The following is a 12621-nucleotide window of genomic DNA, read 5'->3' on the forward strand; positions in this document are numbered from 1 at the left end:
GCCTGTAATGTGAAATCACAGTGCAGGACTGACTGCCAGCTTGTAAACTGCCCGTCACTGGGATTAGTGTTTCCAGCCTCAGACTTGGAGCTTCTGCAATATTGTGAAGCTGAGGCTGTTTCAATCCTTGTTCCACAGCAAAGAGGATGTGGCTGAGCTGAACCTGTCAGCAGACTTGCGACACGCTGACTAATTGTGAAGGTTTGTAACTTCCTCTTGCTATTACCACTGCCTCTGCCCTGTCACCCTCTACAATTCCTGATTAAAAAATCTGGGAGCTTTTCTGAATAAGCAATCAGGTATCTGAAGCTTCTGCAGCAGAATACTTGTGGAGAGCAATTCATTGCCACTGCTGTTTTTGGACAGAGATGTTGCGGAGTCCCTTACAGGGTTAATTTAGCAGCGGAATTGGAGCCGGTATTGGTATTTTCTCCCAGTGCAGCGAATGCGCTTGAGGCTGGGACATTACTTCCTTCTGCTCTCGGATAGCAGCTGTTCTCGATGTCTTGTTGATATATGTGCTTTTCCTGCCTGGGACACTGAACTTGCACTGAACAAGGAGCATCCTGCGAGAGCTTGGGTCAAACTCTGATTGACCATCAGGTGTGATTTGGACCACGTGAGGTGAGTATTGTGCCCAATGTACGTGTGTGTGTGTCTGTGTAGATGTGTGTATTTGTGTGTGCTCTTCATCTGTGTGTGTGTGTGTGTGTGTGTGTGTGTGTGTGTGTGTGTGTGTGTGTGTGTGTGTGTGTGTATGCTCTGTCCATGTATGTGTGTATGTGAAGATCCTAAAAGTGACATCTCTGATGAGTTAATTTAAAAATTTGTTTAAAGTTATTTGAAAGAAGATCCATGATTGTGTAGGGAATTCATTCATTCTCACTCCACCTACACAGGGCTTGTGTGGAGGGTTCGACCTATGTGTCAGCAATGATCTGAAATTGCTAAATCGATTAATGACTGTTTCCAAACTCACTCCACATGCTTCACATATTTGAAATTCTACTGGGTGAGCAAATCAAAACCAATAATTAGTTCCATGGGACGGGTTAATAATTGGGATAATTGATTTAAGGTCAATGTTTGGGGTCAGCACCCGAGTTTGAGGGTTTAAGATTTGCAGTCCTGGTTGGTTTGGGTCAGGGCCTGGGTTTGGGATCAGTATTTGGGCTGTTGGTGAATGAGATCTGCTGGCTCCCGCTCACTGATTCAATCAGTGACTGGCTGACGTGTTAAGCTGCATGAAGTTTGTCTTACTGTCAATGAACCGTATTAGGTGGATCCGGTTGAGGGGGTTGTGCTGGGATGTATGGGGCCATATTCAGGCTGCAGTTAATTGGAGACCCCATGAGATGAGATAAGGGCCTAGCTTTAGTCGTGCACTGTCCTGTTTATAAATGTCAAGTTTCCAGAGTAACAAGATCCATGAGCTATAAATAAATAATCCTGAAAGTGGACGCATGTACAGTTAGGAGTAAATAGATCACCAAAAGGCACCCAGTGTCAATCCCTTCTGTCTGCTCAACTCTCCAGTGCCAACCCATGCCCTTCCTCCTCATCAACATTCCACTGGGTCCTTGGTCCCCATACTCTACCTTCACAGCTGCAATCTTATCTTAGCTCTTCCTTAACACCAGGGAAGTCAAGAGACCTGGCCTGGAGCTGTAGGGTCCTCTACTGGATCCGTTGGGCCTGTGATATTTTAAAGGTGAGCCCTGATCCTTCAACCACCTGACTTACTGGCTGCCGACTCTCGGTCTTAACTTTAATATCTTGAGGAGCTTTGCTGAAGTTTCAGTGGACCAGTGCTGCAGACAGCGTCTGTGTGTGGGTGAGGCTGAGTGTGGGATGTGGTGGTCTGGGTAACAAGATTGAGGGCTGGGGATGGGAGGGAGCTGGGTGGGAGAGGTGCCTAGAGCTCGGGATAGGATTAGGGGTTGCAGGAGTTGGGTAGCAGGGGGAGGGCAGTAAGGGTGGAGGTTGGGGTGAGGGAGAGTTGAATTCTCAGGCTCATCCTAGCTCATGAGGAGCTTGAAAACAGGCAAACTTGTAAATGTTCTGGACAGTGGGCTTCTCTGGACATGTTGTGGTTGCTGGGGAGCAGACAACATTGACTCCTCTGTGTGCCATCACAGATACCTTAGTGAGAACCACACCGAGAATTTGAGTTAGCACCAAGAATGGAGGGGCATTATTCAAACCAGAGAACGTCTCGCCCTTCTCTGGGGTAGGGTTTATGGATTGCAGTATGGGTATCTCTCTGCCATACCAGTTCTCAAACCTGTCCCACCATTCAGTAAGATTGTGGCTGAGATTATTGGCCTCCACAGAATCTTTAAAGTCCAATAGGATAGATATGGGCATGTGAATTAAAACAGGGGGAGGAGCCGGCTCTGTCATTTAACAAGACCAGGACTAATCTGACCTCAATTCTGTTTTCCTGTCTACCCTGCTATCTTTTGACTTCTTTGTCAATCAATCACAAATCTACAGCCTTATAAAAAATTTCAATGACTCTGCCTCCAATACTCTCGGAAAGAGAATTTCCCATTCCAACAACCCTCCAAGAGAAAAAAGATTCTCGTCTCCATGGGAGACCCCTTAATTTTAAACTGTAAACTCTAAAGCCATTGCTCGTATGATAAGTTCCTCATTACAGGAGTCACTCGAGTGAACCCTCTAATGCTATTACATTCTTCCTTAAGTAAGGAGACCAAAACTGTACACGGTCCTCCAGATGTAGTCGCATCAATGCCCCATACACCTGTGGTAAAATGTCCCTATTCTTATATTCCACTCCCCTTGCATTAAGTGGTATGAAATTTTGATAAAAAGGTTTGATGATTATAGTTAAAGTTAAAAATTTATTTATTAGTCACAAGCAAGGCTTACATTAACATTGCAATGAAGTTACTGTGAAATTCCCCTAGTCGCCACACCCCGACACCTGTCTTTCAGAATGTGGGAGGAAACCCATGCAGACACAGGGAGAACATGCAAACTCCACACAGACAGTGACATAAGAACATAAGAAATAGGAGCAGGAGTAGGCCATCTAGCCCTTCGAGCCTGCCCCGCCATTCAATAAGATCATGGCTGATCTGTCATGGCTCAGTTCCACATTCCCGCCCTCTCCCCATAACCCTTAATCCCCTCGCTTATCAAAAACCCATCAACCCGCGTCTTAAAAATATTTAGCGAGGCAGCCTCCACCACTTCAACGGGCAGAGAATTCCAGAGATTCACCACCCTTTGAGTGAAGAAGTTCCTCCTCAACTCCGTTCTAAATCGCTCCCCCCTTTATCTTGAGGCTGTGCCCCCTAGTCCTACTATCCTTTCTGAGCGGGAAGAGTCTCTCCACCTCTATCCTATCCATCCCATTCATCATCTTATACGTCTCAATGAGATCTCCCCTCATTCTTCTGAACTCTAACGAGTACAAGCCTAAGCCGGGAATCGATCCTGGATCCCTGGCACTGTGAATAGCAGTGCTAACCGCTGTGCCACCCCGTCCTACAGATTGTGGTCCACAGAGTTGTCGGATATGTAAATTTCAAAATGTTGTAGAGCCAACAACACACTCAAAGGCCGGAATCTTACCACCGTTCCCACCGGCAGGAATTTCCCATCCCGTCGCAGTGAATGGAGATTTAGCTGCGTGCCAAATTCTCTGATCTCGCTGTAGTGGGAGGGTGGCGAGAACAGCAGGTTACACCGTGCCCAAAGTCTCATTTTTACACAGATGAATACTTTTGCTGGCAAAAATTCAACTTCTGAGAAGAATAACTAATTGGCCATTCGATCTCCATTTCATCCTCCTAGAATAAAACTGCACCAACAGCAAGGTCACTGGCATCAACAGGCATTTTAAACAGCAAAGTATCATTTGGCGCTGCTAGAACCAGTCAATATAGCTTTCAAGCTGCCAAAAGAACTTTGACACTCCTTTGAGTACTTAAATTTCTTGTCTTTCTTTACAAATGTGTCGGGGAGCAAACACAGTAAAAAGTCTGACAACACCAAACCTGGTGTTGTCAGACTTTTTACTGTGTTTACGCCAGTCCAACGCCGGCATACCCACATCGGGGAGCAAGTACAGTGCTGAATGAAATATGGAGCTATATGGAAATTTTTGATAGAATCCATTCATGCCTACAAACCCCAAAATCACTTGTTTGAGACAAATAGCCTTTGCTCTTTTTTTTCTGTAGACACTCCTGGCCTTGTCCCACAGCGTGGCCCAAATAAGTTACGTTTGCTTTGGCAAATTCACTTCTTGCCAATTTTGGGACCAAATTAGCTCTCTGCAAGCTGAAGTACTGTCAATATTCCTCCCAGGGTTAGCTGAATATAGCCAAATCATCAATATATACCGCACCATGGCAGAATCCTCCAGTGACTATTTTAGTTAACATTTGAAAAGTTACTAATGCATTTTTCATTCTGATAGGAATGACGTTGCATTGATAAGTGTATTTGGGGTTACAAAAGCTCTTTTTTTTCACCGTGTCGGTCAATGGAACTTGCCAATATCACTTCAATTTTTGTAGCATACATTGCCTGTCCAAACTTTTCAGTGCAGTCTAACTGTGGAATTGGATATATATCCGCCTTTGATATCAATTAACTTTGCGATAATCAATACATAATCACAGTGATCCATCCAGTTTTGGTACCATTACAATAGGTGAGCTCCAGCTACTGTGACTCGATCCAATAATGTAATTTTCTTGCATGATCTTGATTCTTCCTTCATTTGAGCTAACATCTTTGGATTGAGTCTGAGGATGTTGCATTATGTGTAACACACCTCCTACATTATGTATGGCCAAAGATGTTTTCTATGGTCTATTCGTGCAAATCAGTTTATGAATTTGGAATATCTTTTGTAAGTTACCTCGATGGTTTTCTGGAAAATAGCTTAATATTATCCAATCTAATTACTGGAAGATTGACTTTAGAAGTTTTGACTTCTGATTCATTCTCAGAGTATTCTGATAATTTAATTTCACCCCCTACTTCCTTAATCACTGTAAATACATTCTTATCCTGACCATCTTTCCTGTCATAATATCACTCTAACATATTAATGTGACACACTCGCTAACATTTCCCCCTGTCTGGAGTACTCATTATATAATTTACATCATTGAGATTCGTTTTGATATGATGAGGTGCAGTGAACCTCACTTAATAAAAGTTTCCTAGTGGATCAATAGAATCACACATGGAGAGGTTGTTTCCAGTGACACATTATCAAGCTTTGGCATTTTTATTTACTCCAGCTTGCATTGTGTGTTGAATGCGTTTCAAATGTTCTTTGGCCAATTCACACTATTTGACCATAAAACCATAAGATATAGAAGCAGAATTGGGCCATTTGGTTCTTCGAGTCTGCTGTGCCATTCAGTCATGGCTGATTAGTTTCTCAACCCCATTCTCCTGCCTTTTCCTGAAAACCTTTGAACCTCTTGCCAATCAAGAACTTATTTATCTCTGTCTTAAATACTCTCAACAGTCCATAGCCTTCTGTGGAAATGCATTCCATAGATTCACCATCCGCTGACAGAGGAAATTCCTCCTCATCTCAGTTCTAAAGTGTCATCCCTTTATTCTGAGGCTGTGGTCTCGGATCCTAGTCTCTCCTATAAGTGGAAACATTTTCTTCACATCCACTCTATCCAGGCCTTCCAATATTCAGTAAGTTTCAATGAGATCCCACCTCATCCTTCTAAAGTCCATCGAGTATAGACCCAGAGTACTCAAATGCTCCTCATACATCAGGCTTTTAATTCCTGGGATCATTCTTGTGGTTACTCATTCGCAGAAATTTGACAGGAGTCTCTTGACTCTGATTTGTAATTTTTTCCTTCATTAATTTAAGGGGTCCAAACACCTCAGGCCCATATGTTAGTTCAAAAGGACTGAATTCTGTTGATTCATTAGGGGCATCCCAAATGGCAAACAGTAAAAGTGCAATCCTTTTGTTCTAATCATTACAACATTCCTGACAATAGGTTTTAATCATGGTCTTTAAAGTTTGATGCCATCTTTCTAATGCTCCTTGCAATTGTGGATGATAAACTGAAGACTTCAAAAATATTTTATTCTCCAACTATTCATAATTTATTTGTATATTTGTGACATAAAATTTCAGCGTGGATCTGATTGTATTTCAATAGATAACCCATAACCAAAAAGAATTAAATTCATTTTTCCACAACCTTACTGTAATTTTCGCCAAAGACACCACCTCAAGAAATCTTATTGGAACTCCCATAATTGTTGAAATATATTGATCCCCATGTGTTTTAGGTAGGGGTCCTCCATGCTCTCTGAAGACCCAGTTTTTCAAAAGCTGGTATCAGAATTAAGGGTGCAAGTTTAGTTGATGCTTGTGGTTACCCCACTAGCTGATATGTATGATATGTCTGCCAGAATTTAACTAGGTCTATGCAATTCAGGCTAATAAAAATATTTGATTATTTTAGACTGCATTTTTCTAATTCCCTAGTGATTTGCCATTTGAATTTCAGGAGCCGCTCGTAAAATTTTATTACAACACTTAGAAGAAACAACCACTTGATGAATTGTTAGGGACCAGATCCAAAACTCCAAGGTATCTTAAGAAGTTAACCTAGACCCCAACTTTTCTTGATTTTGGCATTAGTGTGAGCATAAGGTGTTTCACTCAGGTGTGATTCTATTGATCCACCAGGAAGTTTTTATTAAAACAAACAAATTTCAATTTAAACAATATCCCCATAGACATGAATTTCTCTTCAGAATCAGTTAGTAAGACACACAGGCTAATGTAAATTCTAAATCCTCCAGCCTTATAATTCCTCTCGGTAGAGATACAGAGAGACACCAATCTTCTGATTGTCAGACAGCAGTCTCTAAAGGAAAACCTGTCTTCACACAGCAGAACTCCAGTGAGAGAGGGGGGGCAAAATCACTGCTTGCCTTTTGCAGACCTCGGGAGAGAGAGGCCTCTTTTCTAGCAGGTCCCCAGACTTCTGTTTAAAAAGAGAGAGAGAAAAAGAGCTTCTGCTCTTTTCCAAATTCAAACTGCAACTGTCTGCTTTTTTCTCTCTGCAAGACTAGCTCCACCCACACACAATTTTCTCGTCAATTAATCTAAACAAACCTTACTCTGAAACCTCAAGGGACAATTCTGAGAATAACAATAATGCATTAACACAGGTTAAGCAAAACCTTACTCTGAAACCTCAAGGGACAATTCTGAGAATAACAATAATGCATTAACACAGGTTAAGCAAACACTCCAATAACTAGGAGCAATTAATCTTCTGCAGTATCAGCAGGTGGCTGCCAGCCATCGACAATTAGCACCATAATCGGAGCTGAAGTATAAAACATTCCCTTTCAGAAATGCATTTCTTAAAGGCACAGTATCATCACAGATCTACTGCTCATTCCTCACTGGCTGGATTTGTAGTGATTCCCATTTCCACATTAGCACTTTATCTTTCAAATGATAACATTCAGTTTTGATTCTGATTGAGTTCTAGTTGACTGTTTGATCCCCCAACTCAGGATCAGCCTGTTATCTTCTACTGAAGAAACTGGGCTAATAATGTCAGTCTCATTTTCTTTATTTTCTAACAATGTTAGGGGTTGTAGGTTTTAACAGAAAGAAAAGTATAAACTGAAAGTTTTGCTATGAAAAGAAGCACTCAAAGATGACAAAGTACGAATATCTTTAGTCCCTCATGTTGTGATTGCTATGACGGGAGACTTAGTTGAATCTGGTTTGTTTGGTGATTGTGCCTGAGCCTCTATATGATATGAGAATAATACAGCATTAGTTCCAAGTGAAGAAGTATCTACTGAAGGTCAAAATCATTTTAGGGTCAAGAACATTGTCTACAACCAAAGAGAAATAGGCATCCTCCTGATGGGCTTTCTTATTGGCTGTGTATAATGATTAATGATGCACTGTACCGTATCTGGAGTATTATTGATCCTATGTTTAACATTGCAGTAATTTGTTGTCATGACCAGAGAAGGGGGAACGAATGTTATATATTTAAAAGGGTTGCAGGTTGCTATCAGAACTGATCACATGATTTGATGGTGATGTCATTAGGGTGTTGTAGGCTACTGGTTTACTTTCAGTTTGTACTCTTCAGGATAGAGCTGCTGGAATAAATCTGTTGCTGTTAGTTGAATCTGCAGATGAAAACCACATTCTTTTCTCTGTTAAAATCCACACCCTCTAACATTGTTAAAACATAAAGAAAATGAGGCTGACATTTTTAGGCCAGCTCCTTTAGTAGAAAAAAAGGCTGACCCTGGTACTGCAAAATCACTTTATTTTCACTAGTAGATCATTTGCCTGTGAAGAGCTTCCACAATTCAGAGACAGTCCAGAAATGATCCCATGATAAAGTTTATTTATTAATCACAATTAAGGCTTACATTAACACTGCAATGAAGTTACTGTGAAATTCTCCTAGTTGCCACAGTCCAGTGCCTGTTGGGTCAATGCACCTAACCAACATGTCTTTCATACTGTGGGAGGAAACTGGAGCACCCATAGGAAAACCACACAGACACGGGGAGAACATCAGACTCCACACAGGCAGTGATCCAAGCCAGGAATCAAACCCAGGTTTCTGAGCAGCAGTTCCAACCACTGTGCATAACGATGATGACAGCAGTTGGTCAGCATAGCAATGCCAAACTAGTTCATCTTCAGTTTGAAGTGTGTAAGAAATTGGACTTGTTTTTGCTAAAACAATGGTTGGTATGTATTTCTTATTTGTGGCATCATTATGCACTAACACTCAATCTCCTCTTTAAAATGAATGCTGTTTTGCCCTCACTTTTTATCCAGCAACATGAGGTTGTTGTTGACTATCTCGGAAGTTTCTGGAGGTAATAACCTCATGTTGATCTCAACTTTTGCTTTAAGAGAGTAATGTGGGTGAACTTGGGTGGTCGCAGGAGTAGTGTTTCTATAAAATGCTAAAAAGCTATTCACACGATGTGACAATGAATCTTGTTCTCTTGAGACTTTTAAAGAATGTGTCAAGGATTGTGTGAATCTTTCAGCTAATCCATTGGTTGATGAATGATAAAGTGCAGATTTTATTTGCTGAGTATTATGAAGTTTTGAGATAATCCTCAAACTCTTATGAAGTAAACTGTGAAAAATTATCACCAACAATCTGTTTTGGTTTACTAAATCTTGCAAAGGTTTCATCATGTTTTTCAATTGTTTGTTCAGTTATAGTAGATCTCTTGATAATAACTTCTGGCTGCTTTGGAAGTGAACCAATGATAACTAAGAACATGTAACCCTCAAATGGACCAGCAAAATCTATATTCAGTTATTTCCATGGCATTTTAGGTCACTCTGAACGGTGTAAAAGAGTCGATGCTGGTGTATTTTTTACTTGTGCACAGGATTGACATTATCCCACTTTTTCTTCAATCTGAGCATCCAGACTGGGCCATGAAAAATAACCACATGCTAATTCCTTCACCCAGACAATACCAGGATGTCCTTCAAGAACTCTTCCACACAGACTAGAAGGAATGATGATTAAATTCCCCACAATAGTCACCCACCTTGGATGGTCAACCAAGCTTTCCTGTCACATATGCTCTTAAATCAGGAGGCATACAATGCATTCCAGCTATCGTTCTTTTCAATACCATATCCATCACCTTCCCCTGAGCGGCACGGTCGCACAGTGGTTAGAACTGCTGCTCGGAAACCTGGGTTTGATTCCTGGCTTGGATCACTGCCTGTGTGGAGTCTGATGTTCTCCCCGTGTCTGTGTGGTTTTCCTATGGGTGCTCCAGTTTCCTCCCACAGTATGAAAGACATGTTGGTTAGGTGCATTGACCCAACAGGCACTGGACTGTGGCAACTAGGAGAATTTCACAGTAACTTCATTGCAGTGTTAATGTAAGCCTTAATTGTGACTAATAAATAAACTTTATCATGGGATCATTTCTGGACTGTCTCTGAATTGTGGAAGCTCTTCACAGGCAAATGATCTACTAGTGAAAATAAAGACTATTATCAAAACTATTTTCTTCCTTGTCATCAATTTTTGGCATGTTATTTGTGTCTTCCACTGTGCAGACTGACACAAAATACCTGTTCAACCTCAGTCATTATTAAATCTCCCTTCTCATCCTCTAAAGGACCAATGTTTATTGGAACATCTTTTGTTTTATCGATTTGTAGAAACCTTTGTTGTCTGTTTTTATATTCTGAGTTAGGTTATGAGAGTAAACTATCTTACTTTATAGCTTTTTTCATGGCTTTCTGTTAACCTTTAAGGATTTCCCAATCTTCTAGTTTCCCACTAATCTCTGCCACTCCATGCGTTTTCTTTCAATTTGAAGCCCTCCTTCATTTCCTTAGATATCCATGTCTGATTACCTCTTTTCCTACAGTTCTTTCTTATCACTGATATATAGTTTTGCTGAGTGCTGTGAAAAGTTACTTTGAAAGTCCTTGACTGCTCCTCAATTGTCCCACTATAATGTCTTTGCTCCCAGTCTACCTTAGCTAACACCTCCCTCATCCCATTTTGTTTAAGTACAAGACATTTTATTGGATTTTACCTTTTTGCCCTCCACCTTTATTTTAAGTTCAACTATACTATGATGGCTCCTTCCAAGAGGATCCCTTTATTTCAGTTTAAGACACTAGTTTCAGATACAAATTTCTCACCTCAAGCCGAATGTGAAATTATATTGTGATCACTCTTTCTGAAAGTATCCTTTAGAAGGGAATCATTAATTCATCTTAGAAACATAGAAACCAGAAGCAGAAGTAGGCCATTTGGCCCTTTGAGCCTGCTCCACCATTCATCTTGATCATGACTGATCATTGAATTCAATATCCTGATCCTCCTTCCTCCCATATCCTTTGATCCCTTTAGCCCAAAGAGCTATATGTAATTTCTTCTTGAAATTACACAACATTTTGGCCTCAACTACTTTCTGTGGCAGTGAATTCCACACATTCACCACCCTCTGGGTGAAGAAATTTCTCCTCGCCCAGTTCTAAAAGATTTACCCCTTATACTCAAACTATGATCCTAGTTCTGGACTCCCCCACCATTGGGAATGTTCTTTCTGAATCTACCCTGTCTAACCCTGTTGGAATTTTATTAATTTCTATGAGATCCTTTCTCACTCTTCTAAACTCCAGTGAATATAATCTTAACCGACTTAGTCGCTCTTATGACAGACCTGCCATCCCAGGAATCAGCCTGGTAAACCTTTGCTGTACTCTCTCTATAGCAAGGACATCTTTCCTCAAATAAGGACACCAAAACTGTGCACAGTACTCCAGGTGTGGCCTCACTAATACCTTATACAATTTCAGCAAAACATTCTTATCCCTAAACTCAAATTCTCTTGCTGTGAAGGTGAACATACCATTTGCCTTCTTTACTGCCTGTTGTACCAGCATGTTTACTTTCAGTGACTGATGCACGAGGACTCCAAGATCTTGTTGAGTATCCACCTCTCTCAATTTACACCCATTCAAGTAATAATCTGTCTTCGTATTATTGCTAGCAAAGTGGATAATCTCACATTTATCCACATTATACTGCATCTGCCATACAGATGTCCACACACTCAGGCTGTCCAAATCACACTGAAGCATAGAACATTACAGCGCAGAACAGGCCCTTCGGCCCACGATGTTGCGCTGACCAGTTAAAAAACAACGACCCTCTAACCTAAACCAAACCCTTTCCATCCATAAACCTATCCACGGATCTCTTAAACGCCCCCAAACTAGGCGCATCCACAACTGCAGCAGGCAGGGCATTCCAATCCCTCACCACCCTCTGGGTAAAGAACCTACCCCTGACATCCGTCCTATAACTACCACCCCTTAATTTAAAGCTATGCCCCCTCGTGCTAGCTTTCTCCATCCGAGGAAAAAGGCTATCACTGTCCACCCTATCCAAACCTCCGATCATCTTATATGTTTCAATAAGGTCCCCTCACAGCCGCCTTCTTTCTAATGAAAACAACCTCAAATCCCTCAGTCTCTCCTTATAGGACCTCCCCTCCATACCAGGCAACATCCTGGTAAACCTCCTCTGCACCCTCTCCAAAGCCTCCACATCCTTCCTATAATGTGGGGACCAGAACTACACACAATACTCCAAGTGCGGACGCACCAGAGTTTTGTACAGTTGCAACATGACGCTGCGGCTCTTAAATTCAATCCCCCTACCAATAAACGCCAAGACACCGTATGCCTTCCTAACAACCCTATCTACTTGATTCCCAACTTTCAGGGATCTATGTACACATACACCTAGATCCCTCTGTTCATCCACACTATTCAGAGTCCTACCGTTAGCCCTATACTCTACACATCCATTATTCCTGCCAAAGTGAATTACCTCACACTTTTCCGCATTAAACTCCATCCTCCACCTCTCGGCCCAGCTCTGCAACTTGACCAAGTCTCCCTGTAGACTAAGACACCCTTCCTCACTATCTACCACACCTCCGACTTTGGTGTCATCAGCAAATTTACTAATCCACCCAGCTATACCCTCATCCAGATCATTAATAAAAATTACAAACAGCAGTGGCCCC

General features: G+C 41.5%; 1 protein-coding gene across 1 annotated transcript in view; it reads left to right on the top strand.

The window, feature by feature from the left end:
* The first annotated feature begins 253 nt into the window (after positions 1 to 253).
* The window catches only part of LOC145339202 (cytospin-B-like), a 71164-nt gene continuing 58796 nt past the window's right edge, over positions 254 to 12621 (top strand). Inside the window, exon 1 of the mRNA XM_080183591.1 lies at positions 254 to 624. The gene's annotated coding sequence lies outside the window, so the exon portion shown is untranslated. The remainder of the gene's footprint in view (positions 625 to 12621) is intronic.

Source organism: Carcharhinus amblyrhynchos, unplaced genomic scaffold (assembly GCF_965287045.1).
Source record: "Carcharhinus amblyrhynchos unplaced genomic scaffold, sCarAmb.v2.hapA chromosome_341, whole genome shotgun sequence".
In the NCBI taxonomy this organism is placed as follows: domain Eukaryota; kingdom Metazoa; phylum Chordata; class Chondrichthyes; order Carcharhiniformes; family Carcharhinidae; genus Carcharhinus; species Carcharhinus amblyrhynchos.